Here is a 15,626-nt window from a genome sequence, read left to right as displayed (position 1 = left end):
TTGAAGACATTTACACATCCTGACAAACTGCCTGTTGTAAAAGTGTTTACTGGTCCTGTCCTACCTTTTATTTCTGGACATTTTGCAAACACACACTCCCCTCACAGGCGCAGTAATATTTATCCATGGAAAATTTATGTGACACTTGTTTATGTAGTGTAGCTGAGCTCTAGCCCCAAATATGTCATAATGGTGTCACGTTGAGAGCTGCGGCCTGTTGTTAATGTTTGAAAAGAGGAGGTGTTCAGTAGGTCGTGGTGGTTTCAGGGCTCCAGTCACTGGCCATTTGGCCTTGTCCACTTAATGAAAGTCTTTGTGCTGAGAAATCTGTTGTATGCGGACGTGAGATCAACTAGTGTAACACACACAACCTTTTAGAAATCAACCTATAAACCATCTTATAGTTTGTCATCAACAAACATTTGTTTAGACCTCACCTGTCAGCTAGACTGGCTTTAGACCTTGTTGTCCAGATTCACCAGGACTGCAAAGGGATAGTTTGTGTGCTGTGGGTGCTGTGTTTGTAAAGTATTTAATACTGATTAATTAAAGGATAAATTAGATTCATAGTAATTAGCCTGTGGTAGAATAGTATAGGATTAAATATAGTGCAATTAAATGTGGATTCTGTCTATGTTACAGACTAAAGTTGTAAAAATTTTGTTGTACATGGCTTTAGATAAAAGTGCAGTAATTATCTTTGACTAAACGTAGTCTCCTATGTTGACTTTTTGTCTGTGTTCAAATAGTCTTACGAACGTTGGAGAAGCACTACTACCTACTGCCACTGGGTGGCACTGTGAGACTGCAAAACAAAGTGTACCAGAGGCACATGGGTGGGGGTGGGTGGGCAAAGGGAGGCCTACATTTACCTCATGCTCAGACAGAGCTATAATTTACTAATAGTGCCGAAGCGCTGTTGCTGTTATCTTTTAATAGATTTGTACGGGGGAAAGCAGGTGCCTGTTGTTAATGTGTCCAATTGCCCAAGTTGCCTACAGAATTTGGGGCATCCATCACTGTCGTTGACGGTGACACCCTGTCGTTCTACTTCACACGGCGGGCCGGCCGACCCAGGCTGGTAACAGATGAGGCTTCTCTCTCCTCCAGACGCCCACAGTCTCTGAGTAAACTGCCATACGTGCTTAAACACACACACACACACACACACACACACACACACACACACACACACACACACACACACACACACACACACACACACACACACAGCTGTAGCTGTAATTTTAGAGGGCAAGCTAAATGCATATCACTTGCCCCAGGATATACATATTTATGCAATATTCTTTAAGTTGATATAAAAACCAATGGATAGGGCTTATTATGAGCAATGCTTTACCTCTGCATGTTTATATCTGTAGAGCACAGGTAGAAAAGATAAAACGTCATTAAAAATACCCCCAACCTCCACAAATTGCATTGAACTCATGAACTTCCAGCTGCACCCTTGAGCTCAGTCAGGGGCACCGTGTTGCTGGCAGGCTTGCCCTACGCCCTGGAAAACACTTCGTGCAGCTGTGTTTCTCCAGGCCTGGGCTTAGAGGTGGAGGGTATGCTGAGGGGCCTGCTAATACCTTGTTAGAACTGTTTCAGTTGCTGGGTCTCAAGGAGGTCAGTGTCAGAATCGCTTTAGTCCGAGGCCCGTGATCTGCTGGATGCTGGACTAAGCCAGTGATTTACGGTGGCTGTGTGTGAGCTGACGTGTCATGAACTGCTACAAGTTGTATGTGTTTTATCATAAGTAGATGTTAGTAACAACAAAATGTATATTTGTTTGCAACAATTTAAATACCATTTTTAAGAAAGCTAATTTCTTGTTGTTCTTGATCATTTTTTTCTGCACTAGGTACGAACCATAGGTTAAACTTTGGAAATGTAACAGGACTTTGTCAGGTGTTAAACAGTATACAAAGGCTGTTGCCTAGCTTCTTCCCTAACATAAAACAGAACCTCCTGTCTCACCTTAATTGTAACCATCATATTACTTTTGCCCCATTTTCTCATTGTTTCTTTCCACATGATGTTGATATGCATCAAACCTTTCATGAGTTGAACATTTCTTAGGTACACCCTACCCCCGCTCTTCAGCTGTGAACACAATCAAGTCCTCAAGCTGCCTAAAATATAATATCGGAATGATGTCATGCATCTGTTAGCAATAAAGAACGCAGAATAAGTATAGTGCATAATGTACCACTTGTCAGTAAAAGCCAGTATTAGTACATCCTTAGTTGACTCATGATACATATCCCTCTGTAAATATGCTTAGTACTGTCTATTTGGCTTAATGATGCCTTAAAGATGCCTAATCAAATAGATTTTAGCTATAGTTAACAAAACAACAACATCCTGTATAACAAAAGGCATTGGCAGCTGACCTGCCATCCCCTGATCCTTAGCGTCATTCAAGTAGTTACATATCAGAGGAATAGAAAGTAAAGAGTGAGCAAAGTGAGACAGATGGAGGTGTTGACTAAGAGCCACAATGACGGAAAAAAGTCTTTTAAGGTGCACACATGATCCTGCTTTCCATATTGCTGGTTATGGCCACATTTTGCCTTGAGCGTAGGCTTCATGCAGAGACTGGTGGTTACTTTTGTGAACATGTAATTCACTTTGACTGTGTTGTTAATATGGAAACCTATTATATCATTTTCCTTTCCTTCCCGTCTTTTTTTTAAGCCATCTTTTGCCGTAGGCAAATAAACCTTTAAATGTGTGTTTTATTGTCATGTTTAATGTTTGTCAAAGAATGCAATACTCCAGAAAGGTTCAGCCTAGCCCCCTGCATGACAACTCCAATATGTCTGCCTTGGACCCTGCCCCGAGCCGAGCTTTGGTAATAATTTGCCATTTAGCTGTGTTGATGTTTTTCTTCAATTTCCAAGTTGGGGAAGGTGAATAAACTGGAAACGGCGGTAAGGGCGAAAGTAACCCCTGTCCTTGCCTTTTCCCCTCTCGTTCGATCACTCTCCCTCCATCTATCTTGTTCTACCCCTTGATCTCGACTAATTTGCCTGAGCAGAGCGAGCATTTACTTTTGCACTCAGCTGCTTTTTAAGGTTAATCGTAGGACAGAAGTGTTTATGTTGCTGTAATGTGGGTTTAACACTCTCAGCGATGCATGGAGGACTTGAAATATGTAGTTCACTGCCCCCCCCCCCCTTCACTTCTCTACCCCTTTTTCCAAACATTATGCAGAACAAAAGACGGGAGAAAGTCTTGCCAATTAACAGCTAATGAGACAAGCTTGTGAGGATATCCAAATCCTCAACGTGTTAACGTTTACGACTCCCCACCCTATTTCTTGACTCCTTCAACCTGCGCCTCCCCCTTCTGCCCTTGCATCAAGCCTCTTGTAAGGTGGTGAGGGCACCTCCGAGGCCCTCCGTGTGATTATTCACACATGGCCGTGGCCCTGGTGCTTTGAGCAATGAATAGGAGAGAAGAAAGAAATGCCTTACGTATGGCTAATGTAAAAATACTCAACTGACACATGGCCAAGGCTTTCTTCTTATTTTTAATTTTATCTTTTCTTCTTTTGCGCCCCCCTCCTCCACACAGACCCAACTCTGCCCAGCCTTCTATAGATGGCTCGTTTGAGCCAATAAAGCACTGCATCCTCTGCCATCCGTTCTCAATTTTCTTAATATAGCAGAGCCAGGAACTGGGTGGGCAGGTTGTGGTTAGGAGGCTGGTAAGGGAAACACATTTGATAAGTGAAAAATAATATGCCAAGAGAAAAACCAGTCATCCTAGTTGCTTTTGACATGCCTTTTATCAGAGATGTCTGTGTTGGACGTGAAAACAAAATCTGCTTTTGTAATAGAGAACGTTGGACAGCCTTGAATGAATCGCCACTACTCTTTTCCGGCCTTATTTTCACCAGAGCATGTATTAGGAATGTGTTTGGAATCTCAGTGGGGAAAATCAAATGTGAGTTGGCCTGGTACCGTTGCAGTAAACAGTGAGAAAAAGCAAACACTGGCCAGATCAGGGAATATCATGCAGAGTAATGTTTGGACTAGAAAGACGAAATGTGTAATGGAACAGCACAAACTCCCCTCTCCAAAGGGACTTTTAATTGATTCTGTGCTTCATTACTAGTCTTCTCAGGGAGAATGGACATCTCACTTTATTTTGAAAACAGCAATAGACATTTAAATAGGTGCCATGGTGATTATTGCGATACAGTTTACAGAGTTTGGCGGCAGATGATTGCTTCAGCTTTTTCTTAAATTGCATTATTTTCCATGAAGGTAGCAGGGAGTATTTTTCAGCTTGAATACAACCTTAACCCCGACTGAAACAATTAAATGAAAAGCAGAAAATTGAAAGAGAGGTTTGGGAGCACAGAATAATCTAGGGCTCCACTTGATATGTTATTTGTCGGGGCAGTGCATTTGTGCATGTTAACTAACTGTGCCACTGGACTTGGCCTGCTCGTAATAGGGTTCCAGCGCAAACATTTCCTCTCAGGGATTTCTATTATTAATTCTGTCTGAACACATACATAAATGAATAATGAAATAAATAATGAAAATGTTATTACTTTTGGCAGCTGGGTCATTTCTTGTTTCCTGCTTTTTCCCTCTAATTAACTTTCCAAGGAGTTGTCCTCCTTTTTACAAAACGAATTTCATCAGTATGGTAGGACAAAAAAAAAAGAAACTACCAGGACAATATACCAAAAGTCTTTCACTTATATACAGTAAATTATTTGAGTATTGCACATCTTGCATACCGTTATTTAGAGCTGGTAAAGTTAAAGCTTTAGGCCGAACTGTAGATCTTTTATAGGAGGCATTTAATTCAATGAACGCTCAACCCCAGAAAGTTCTTGTAGTCCTCCCCATCCCTGATCCCCCCTTCTTCAGGTGCCTGTGTTATGCCCCTCACCATGCTGTAAAAGGCTTGTGTGCTGGGATCGAGGCTTGGTGATAAGTAGCCCTCATTTAATATGGATCTTAAAGAGGGCAGTAAAGCTAAAGCCTCAGTTGAACCCCCCCCTTCCTCATCCCTCTGGCATTAGTATATAGATGACCCTTCTTTCTTTTGCACTCAGCTCATTAGAGTCATTTCAGACTCTTTCAAACTGCTCCTTCCTTCTCTCTGCGTTTTACTGTTAATTAGTTTGCTTTGTAAGGTTAGACGTGCGGACGGAGCAACTCTGGGAGTGTTTGGCTGCCATCTGTGTGCATGAGGCTCTAACTATGTACAGATGGTGTGTGCTCACAGACAGGTTGCTTCTTGTGGGGGGGAGAGCGTGAGAGTCAGTTTCAGTTATTTTAACAAGATTTGTAGCCATTCTCACAGGTAACCGTTTGAGCTGTAATGATGATTGTTAGTTAGCTGTCACAAGTACAATTTAAAAGGAAAAGCAAATAATTGAAGAGTGTGTTTTTGAATTTTCCCATTCTTCGTGATAAATCTTGTGTAAAAAAAAAAAAAAGCAAAATGCTGGAAATGTTGCTAACTTTATGAAACACATTGAACCAATTGTTTTGTGTCGTTGAGAAAAGTGCTCATAATTTGGCCAAGTTAAAATACAATCAGCCACTCGGTGAACCAGGTAAGTAGAGAGAGAGGTACAGATTACTGACTGATTGCTCGACAAGGCCACAAAATTAGCGAACATAATAAAATAAGAAGCAAACAGAGTTATTTATGAATTCAGTTTCCGGTACAAATATCCAAAAATTACATTTTGCAATAATTAGGATAATAATAAATGCTACATTATTCATTGTTGTAGACCAGTGGCAGCCTTAAATAAATTAAGACTTAACAAAGCAATACTTATTTATTAGATTTTTGTTCTAATATATATATATATATATATATTAAATATATATCTAGGCCTGACTTCAAGGTGCTGCTTGCTGATGGGAAACCTGACCTTGTCAGTTGCAGTTCAGTGGCTAATTCTTTCTACTGGGCATTTGTAAATGACCCTCCCACAATTAAAAAAGGGTTAGCAAAATTATTTTTGGCCTCTTGCCACATAGTTTTTGTGAATTCGCAGTGGCCAGAGACAGACTGTGGGCAGGGAGACCCCAAAACGTGACTTTTTCTTTCATCCTAGGTCTGTTAAATTTTTCTGCATAATTAGCGAGTTGAAGCAAAAGAAGACATTTTGCTGCAGCAGAGGAAATGAAGCACAGATCCATAACTAGTAAACGACCTTATTGTTTAAAAAGTTAAATATTAAAGGGAGCAGATTTTCACAGCAACATCAAACTGTATTACAAAGCTTAGTTTACGAATTATTATAACTGCCGACCTTCTGAATCTGTCATTTGTCTGTTTTTGCAACAATGTTATTTATTATATTGATAGATAAAGTTGGTCAATAGATTGGTATTACAGCATAATGCAGAAAGTCCCTTCAGACTTGTTTATTTATTTATTTTTTTAAATGCCCACCTTGAGTGAAGCCAAAAACATGAAGCTTTCATTATTGCTTGTCATAATGCTGGTTTCTAATGAGCAAAAATGAAAACTAAAATGTATAAATAACACTTGCTACAGATAAACAGCGCTGTTGAAGGAAAGCCTCTTGTTTTGGCTCTTTGTTATAAAATCTTAAAACTGCTGCATGACTAAAGCGAATCCTCGACAAAAGCCAGCAAAAGCAGCCAAAAACACTAGGAAAAAAGATTGCTTTGTTCATTTCTTTCCCCTCTGTTTCTCTCTTTTCCACTCTCCCCAAGGTTCTATTAGGAAATAGATCCCAGGTGTTCGATAAGCCTGTAGTGGACATGACAGCAGTGCAATCAAGTGTATAAATTTAATTGCAGGCTCATTTTGTGCCGTTTATTAGCCGTTTAGGGGCACATCGCTCCACTTGAACCCTGTTATCGCCAGACAGAACAGCTGTTTGGTCCCTTTTTAACTGTTTGTCCCTCTGAATTGTTTTGAAAAAAGTACTCGCTTAAATGCCAAATGCTGTTTGAGGAGGAGACCAGTTTAAAATGCATATAAATAAGGAAAATCATGCTTTTGCATTACATGCACTTGGTCAGTCGTGTGATTTGATTTCACTTTATTTAGGCAGCAGAAAGATTTTTTTTAAATATTACCAATGCTTTTTTTTTAATACTTAAGTATTTGCCTATATTTTCTAATTAGTAAAATTCATTTGGCTTTTGCTCAGCTGAGTTAATGGCGGTCTGTCCTTCATCTTCCTCCTGGACTTTGCCGCACACTGAGAGGCCTGCAGATGTACTAGCTTTGGTTAAAACCTTCTCCTGGTCTGACACCCCATTAATAAAAGCCTTGAGAAAGCCGTGTTAATTGTTACCATGCACTCAGCCCCAGCATTCCTATAAATCAACCGACTAATTGCAACAAATTGTGGGCTGACGTTAAGCTATGATTCTAGACCGGCAAATATTCATCAACATTGCAACTAGCCTCATAAAACACTGAGCTGGACATTTCCTAGACCAAACATATATCTAACTCATTGTTTATGGATCTGTCTTGTCCTCAGCGTTTCGTGTAGTGCTGTGAGGGAATGAGATGCCCCCTTATTTGTTATAACAAAGCGCAGATTTGAGCCACTTGAGTCTCACGCCTTGTTTTACATGTGGCTCTTGAGCCTGATGTGTTGTCCTCAGTGCCTGACAATTTTTACTGTGTTGCCTGTAATAACTATTACTTAGATTAAAAAAAATAGGGAAACTATGAATGTGCTCATTAGTATGAAGGTATAATTCTGTGCCTGGAATGAACAAAGTTTGTACTATGTTTCACAGTGACTTTTTTTCCTTCATTGCTACACAAGGTACGTAGAAGCAGTTTGATTCGTCGCCAAGGTGTCATATGTTGGAGCATTTAACCTTCCATGCAATGTTTATTTCATGCAGACGAAAGGCTAGTTAAATCTCTTCCTCTGCAGCATGACAGGCACCATAACTGTCACCGCACATGATCTATTTCCCAACCCACTGCATTACTAGCACTAATGTTTCACTATTCTGCCACTTGTACTCTGCTAGTGTTCAAAACACCTACAGTATGTGTCACAACAGTACTTAATAGGCCGTCCCCCAGGTGTGCATCAGCAGCTAAAGATGTTGGAGCCAAAGGTCGGGGTCTGATTTGTTATGTGGGAGTTTGTAGGGAATTTTGATGTGCTCTGATCAATTCCACACCCCAGCATGCACATAAATCAACTGTGTCTGGAAAAAACGTGCATGAGCGCATGCATCAACATGCAAACATGCACAAATTGAGCCACGTGCCCACTATGGAACAGTTAATCATAAATTTTTTTTCAGACTAGACTTTTTTTTTTTTTTTTAGTTTTAAATCTGCCCCCCAACAACTGTCGTAACTGTTGTGAGATGCTGACACCCCAGCTACCTTGCTAGGTCTACAGCAGCTGGCATTATGGATGAGTGGTGGCACCCTGTGTCGGGGCAACTCACTGAGGAAGAGAGAACAAAAAAATCCTTCCTTTTTTGACACTGTTAAACATTGACAGGCTTTTTACTGTGTTCTCTGATTCAGCTGGATGTGTTCAAGGATCTTCTCCGTGGTGAAAAAGGTCAGCTGCTCTTAGTTGTGCTCAGCTAGAATACTAATACTGTCCTTATTCAAATGATCTGCTCCAACGCTTATTAAATTGATGGCCCAGGCGCTCTAATTTAATAGTGTTGCAGTCCAGGAGAGGGACACAGCTGCAGTCAGCGGTGAATTAGGTGCTTCTGAGGCAAAGTTCAAGCAGGAGCCCCCTTTGCTTTTGGGATGCATTTCTCCCAACAAATTAGCAGTCAGTGCCAGTGCACAATTAATTAGTGCAAACCAGGGAAAGCTTGTCATTTAATAAGGTGCTTTTTTTCCCCTCTCACACCTCTCCCACACAGAAAGATCTCTCCCTATCTTACCATACCTTCCCCCTTAATCCCCTCCTTCCCTTTTTGTCTCTCTCTTTTCTTACTCCCTTCCCCCTCTCGGCACTCTACATAAATGGAGAGCATTGATCTATTAACTGGCATGATATTAATGCCATTTAATGTATGTCTGGCTTCATGAAAACTGTACGTTGGATTTTTCTGCGGCGTCAGTGTTTGAAAGCTTCAACTAGACTAAAGAGAGGCCACTTGCTGATGATTTCATCTAATCAATAATTTCCATTAGAGGATACAGTTAATGCAGGCGTATGAGTGCACTGAAACCAAAGACACTTTTAGATTCTTATGTTGTGGAGGAGGTTTCGCATGGGTGCGTGTGTCTGGGTGCAATCGTCAGCGGTTTGTTCTGTTTTTGTGTTCATGAGACCCGCACTAGTTATTAGTATAGAATAAAGTGATGCAGCCTCAACCACGCAATTAAATTTCATTTAAGCTGCAACTTTCACATCTTAACTTAATTGTCTTGGTCTCACGCTGCAAGCGTCAAATACCTTGGCCAGCGACAGGTGTCATTCATTGTCAGCAGAAACCAGTGTTGTCACTATGTTCACCGTGCTGAGATGCAGCCGAGTGAGCATTTCTTAGTTATGGAAACAAAAGCAGACGTGGATACTTTTTAAATAAATTGGAGGCAAAGTCAGAAGCTGTAGCCGCACTTTATCAGTTGTATGTATTCTTAACACATTGTTTCTATCCTGTAACTTACATCGCACAGTGAGTTGTAACAACGAATTGTCAGCATTGTTGGAGTAGCACACTGCCAGAACCACAGCTTCACCGGAGCCTAATGATAGTATTTATTTTTTGACAGAGTCAGTGTCTGAACTCGGTCATTCCGAGGTTCGTAAAAACAAGCTTTCACAGTCATACACCCCAGTGTTTATTCCTTAACACAGCTTTTGCAAAGCAGATGTGCAGCAAAACTACATGGTTTAAATGAACAAAAAACAATGAATAGCTATAATAATGATTAGCTTTAGTTTTGCTGTTACTGAGCCTTTTAAAAATGCATGTACCCCAGCAAAGATTAGTATCAGACCATCATATGATATGATATGATATGATATATATGAAGCATTAGAAAATATGGGCACTTTACAAATTAATGTGATTGAGTGATTTAATTAGGTGATTTATTTTAGCAGATTAATGCAGATGCAACCTGGGATTCAGACACCCACATCGTATGTATTTTATACTCTGAACAGTATCAGGCCTCTGTAACATTGTCCTGTTTACAGGCTGAAGGCTGAATGCTGAACATGTAGTACAGTAGGCCATAAATTAGAGTGGTGGGGCTCTATCAGTGCTGACAGAGGTCTCCCCCCCACACCCATACACAGCCTGGCCCTGTGCCCACTTGTTCCCTAGCTCACCTAATAGACTGTGTTGAAACCAGTCAGCATTGTCGTTCTCAGATTGATGTGACCTTGATGCTGTTTAGCGCAGTGATTTGTTTATTGGCACTTATTTTGATGCATGTGGAAGTGAGCCTTAAAAGCTTCACCACAGACAACACACCAAGAAGATGAAGATGGTGGAGAACAGAGCTAGAACGATGGAAGAGGAGGGAAAAAGTCAGGGAGATGGAGACAAAAAGAAATACTCCAGGGGCATATTACATAATACATCATTCACAAAGCATTGTTGCCAATATGTCTTTTATACTCCTTAAATTGCTGTTGCCATCCCAGGGCCCTGTCTGTGCTTTGACAAACACATCACAACACATACAAACATATTGTATTCTCTCTCTGTACAGTTTGTGTACAGTTAGTGGAGTCTATCACAGGCCTCCTGGGATGCTACTGTGTAAGGAGAGGCGCTAGAGCCGAGGATTGCTGTACTGTACTGATGGAACTGTGTATCTGTTAGGCAGTGAAAACAAAGTCTCCCTGATGCACAGTGGAGTGTGGTGGGATCAATAGGCAGGGAGCGCTTCATTTCCTCTGGCTTCTACTGAAGAAACACTCACTGATGTGTCAGGGCTGCTGCAGTTGTTGCTTTGACATAGAGGAGATACCGAACCGACAGACTGTACTCTGAGAAGAGATGTAACCATATTCCCATTCCCATTCACACACCCACATACAGTACATACAGAGATGATGATGAGGGAAAAGGAAAATGCAAGGTCACTCCTGCGTGTCCTATAGTGCAGTGTTAGAATGGCCTAAAAAGAAAGGCTTTAACTGACACACAGGACATAACCAGGCATGAGCTTGAGTGATGGGAAAGAGTTTGGCCACCACACAGGATGTAACTAGACATGTGACTCTGCGCTGGGATGGGTTTGGCTGTGCACGGGATGACACAGGGCCAGAGCCTGGGGCAGCCAGGGAGAGTGGCGAGCCCAGCTGTCACCTCAGTCAGCCCCTCCTCCGGGGGCAACTGTCAATCAGCAGCCTCTTGTATCCCTCCGTCACTGAAGCTAATTGCTATTGTCAACCCCAGAGACCTAGAGGATGCTAATACTTGTGCAAATGCCCTTTTGGAGAGAGAATACAGCCTCTAAACATGAGATTAAAACAAATGCAGGAAATGGAGAGATGCAAATCAAAGGTGGTTCTGGTAGAGCATTAATAAGTCATTAGAAAAATTAAAGACAGGATCACAAAAATGACCTCAAACTGTGTGCATCCAGACCCATAGAGTAAAGTTGGGCTATAGGGGAATTTGGCTTAGTGGAATCATTTAACGGCCTATCAATATGCATGCAGTTACATACAACACACTCAACACGAAAGCCAGCATACGTATGCAGCAATAGACCTAATGAAAAGAAGATGGATGCTTCTTGAGAGAAGGGTGGCTGTGTTATTAATTGCTGTCTGTCCCCTCCTACTGATAATGATGGGCTGTATCCTGGAGAATTTGCACCAAATAGATTTTATTTGGAAGGATTATTTATTGTCCTGCTCATCGGAAGGGTGGTGTGTTTGGAATAGTGAGGGTTTAAATAATGGCCCATGAGAGATAAGTCCTCATGTTAATTCCTCTTGTGCCTCTTCCTTCTCTGGCACCTTCTTAACTACGCCACCCCCATTACACAGATTTATCTGCACAGACAGTGAGACTTCAGATGGGATATTTACAGCTCCACTTTTCGCCTCCTAATTTAAAGGCAAATGGCAAAAATGTGTTGTCTGATTTGTTGACAGTCATCATAAACAGTTCTCGAACATTATTAATTTCCCCCGAATGGTATTATTGATATTGTAATTCATCATGACTCATTGCTGCCACTGCCCCTTTCACAAGTGGACATGCAAATTGAAAGCGGTTCTTACAATAAACATTAACATTCTATCTGCATGTACAGGCAATTGGCTGAAACAAAAGCACCGTGTCACAGAGAAGAAAAAAACACCCACGTGGGCGCGGGAGAGGCTGGGTTTTCTCTCCCTTATGCTTTGCTGCTTGTGTCTTGCTGCCTTCGTTTGCGCGACAGCATTATCATAAGATAACACTGCCCCCCCTCCACCTCCATCTCATCACCCTCTCACAACCCATAAATCAGAATGCTGGTGTCATGGCGGCTGGAGGCGTGATGGTTGTGGTGACATGGACAATCCTGGTGTGTGTGTGAAATCACTTGACCCCCAGCATTAACCTTTCTGGAGTGAATGGCCGTTGCTATCCTCAGCAGGCTGGGAACAAAGAGGCCTGGTATTGATGAAACTCCACCGAGGACGCTTGATATTAAACACTGGCCTGTTTGTGTGTACAGTATTCTTCAAGTCCTCTTGCACGAATCGAGTTACCTCACTTCTGCAGGCATGAAAAATTAAATAAATGCAAACCTGTATGCAGTCAAGATGCTCTCATGCCTCAATGGGTGGCTCTCTGCAAACATACACAAACTATATCAATGCAAAGGGGAAAAAACCTACAAAAGGTCTGGTGCAAAGGTCAGGGAGAGTGGTAGAGAAAGAGAAAAAACAAAGTTTCTGGGATTCTGTTTTGTCATTCGGAGCAAGTGTTTACTTTTCTTCCGCTCAGGTTTTCCTGCCTTCATCTCCTCCCCACCTTATGGATCGATACTCTGCATCCACCAGGATGTAGGAGAAGCCATACGAGCATGTGAGACAGTCAACACTTACCGAACTAACGGCAGCGGAGTATGAGATCTCCCAGCCTGCAGTCAGAGTTCGTTTGTCTTGTCTTCCACTTTCTGCATTGTGAGATAGAAAGTTCACATGTTGTAGGTGTTGGTCTTATTCCTGTCCAGGCTATTTAAATGACATTAGAAACTTTCTATGCAAACTCACACCTCCTCTAGCTATTAGACACAATCACATATGTCTGAGTTGTTTTTAAAAGTTTTGGTTAGTCAGATATTAAAGAGTAGAGGTGGCGAGTACTGCGCACACACTAATTAAATAATAATACAACACTAAACCCTTGATGCAGAGTTCGGCTTAGATAACCTTTTAGAGAGCGCTCTTCACTTCCTCTTTTATTCTTTAATCAACTCAAATGCTTCTCATACAAGTGGCCATTTAATCAGCTAAAATCAACCCAAATACAACACCAAACCCCCTTATGCCTGGTGTGTCGTCCAAACCTGTCAAAGACAAGAGGAAACCCATAAACATGAGACACACCCTAAGTGAATATCACTACAACATGAAATAAATTGTACTTAATTGTGTATTGTGTAAAAAAAACTCCTAATGGTAAAAATAGATCTTTATTTTATTTATTCCCCATTACACCTGCCAGTATAAACTCCAGTGAGGTTTCAAGTGGACTACCTCCAATCTATTGCATACGAGCCATAATGAAGGGAAAGGCTTGAACAATAAAACTCATTCAGCTAGTCAGACAAGCCTCGGTGGTCTTACAGGCGAACCTACTCTGAGGCTGCCTTTTGATTACAAATGGTCCATCACGGGGCCGTTGGTTCGTTTCGAGGCGATAGTGACTCGGCGACACACACCTTAACCTCAGGGTTGCTTTTCACAGTGAACACCAGCATCTGTTCCGGGAAGTGCCCGTCTCGTTCAGACCTAATTGTCGTTCCTCTATAAGAAGGCTGGTAAATGAGAGCAGGAGGGGGGCTGTCACGTTCCTGTCACATCCCAATGGTCCGGTAAATAGAGCGTGTGAGTGTAGCCCCCCCCCCCAGTTGCTGATGGACGAAAAGCCCCCGTCCCTCCTCTCCGTTCTCCCATCCTCCTCCCCACTATTCCACTCTAGCTTTCTCGCCCTTATTTATCTCCACTCTGTTATGTTCTTCACACGAGTAGAAAATAATTAATTACTGCAGCCAGTGATGATTTATGGTATTACTGACATAATTAATGATACACATCAATTTCCCTGCTTAATTGAAGGGGGTGCCGAGTCTGTCCTGGCACCAAGAAAGGCCATTGGCCTGAGAGCATGAAACCCCCCCCACACACACGCACATACAGCTGACTTTCAGATCACTTCTCGTCCTTTTTTGCCATTTCTCTTCTCCTTGCCAGGCTCTCCATTCTCCAGTGCTGCACCATTAGACTAATTTTTCTCATGTGCCTTAACTACACCTTAAGAACTGGACAGTTGTTTTTACATGAGGATATGCTACATGTTGTTGTCTGCGTATTCTATTATGTCCTGTGCGTGTGTGTGTGGGTATACAGTGATATATGATTCATGAAGATGCGTGTGAGGCATATGTAATTCAAGCTCTATCCTCAGGACTAGGGACAACAAGGTAGTGCATGAATATTTGATTTGCAGGGAGAAGGTATAGGATCTATGCACAGCATTTTAAACAGACACCTTGCCATATACCTCTTGAAAATCTATACAGTCAAGTTTATCATCATGCAAATGTGTGTTATCTAATTGTCTGCCTGATATTAAAAACATGACAAATGTTTGATACTGCATATTTTGCATGTGTAGGGGATTGTGTGCACTAAAACTGAGCGCATTACTTTAAACTACAGTGTGGTGAGATTAAGCTCAACCCTAAATAGTAGTTTAGTCTAGACCAATGCAGGTCTGAACGGCTGGTACAGCAGCTTTTAGACTTTCAGAAAAAAAAAACTGTTTTCAGCTTTCTAATTCATGATAAAGACTCAGTCATGGACGGTGTGAAACTAAATCTGAAGTTTCTGTGTATATGCACGACACTGTGTGAATGTGAGCCCTCTGTCTGACCCCGAGTACAGTGAACTCTGTTTGAGAGCTTCCCGGTGGCTCCACCAGCCCCCAGCTAAATGTGATCAGGTATTTTAAAAAGTGCCTGACGGTGTCAACACGGAGGATGTGGACAGGGTGTACAAGGGGAGTTGAGGACTAGGATTAGTCTCCATAGCAACAGCAAAGTAACCCTGTTTGTAGAAAAACAAATTCTGTTACATGTGGAAATGATTGGCAGGTCTTTTCCTCCACAACTGACCCATAGACATTAGCAAGTGAGCGGTATAATACGAAGCTGCATTGACGGGATCACCATACTTCTTAAAGTTCCCTTGTAAGTGCTTCTCTTTGACATTTGCATAAGAAGCATGGCATGTTTATTGGAGGGGGTTTGGGGTTGTTGTGAGGTGCTTTCATATCTTTAGCTCGACGGGTTCTTTGTGATCAAGGGGATTGAGGAGAGGGAGGTTTGCCACATGAGAATAACTTAATTTCCAAAGCTGAAGTATTAAGGGTATAAGTTCATGATGCAGTCTCACTTGGGCA

General features: G+C 41.7%; 1 protein-coding gene across 19 annotated transcripts in view; it reads left to right on the top strand.

Moving 5' to 3' along the window:
• The window catches only part of LOC114861926 (uncharacterized), a 239,509-nt gene that overhangs the window by 3,528 nt on the left and 220,355 nt on the right, over positions 1–15,626 (top strand). The gene's annotated exons all lie outside the window — the stretch shown is intronic.

The sequence above is a fragment of the Betta splendens genome, chromosome 9, assembly GCF_900634795.4.
Source record: "Betta splendens chromosome 9, fBetSpl5.4, whole genome shotgun sequence".
NCBI lineage: Eukaryota > Metazoa > Chordata > Actinopteri > Anabantiformes > Osphronemidae > Betta > Betta splendens.
The sequence above is the reverse complement of the archived record's forward strand: the minus strand, read 5'-3'. Positions and strand labels throughout refer to the sequence as shown.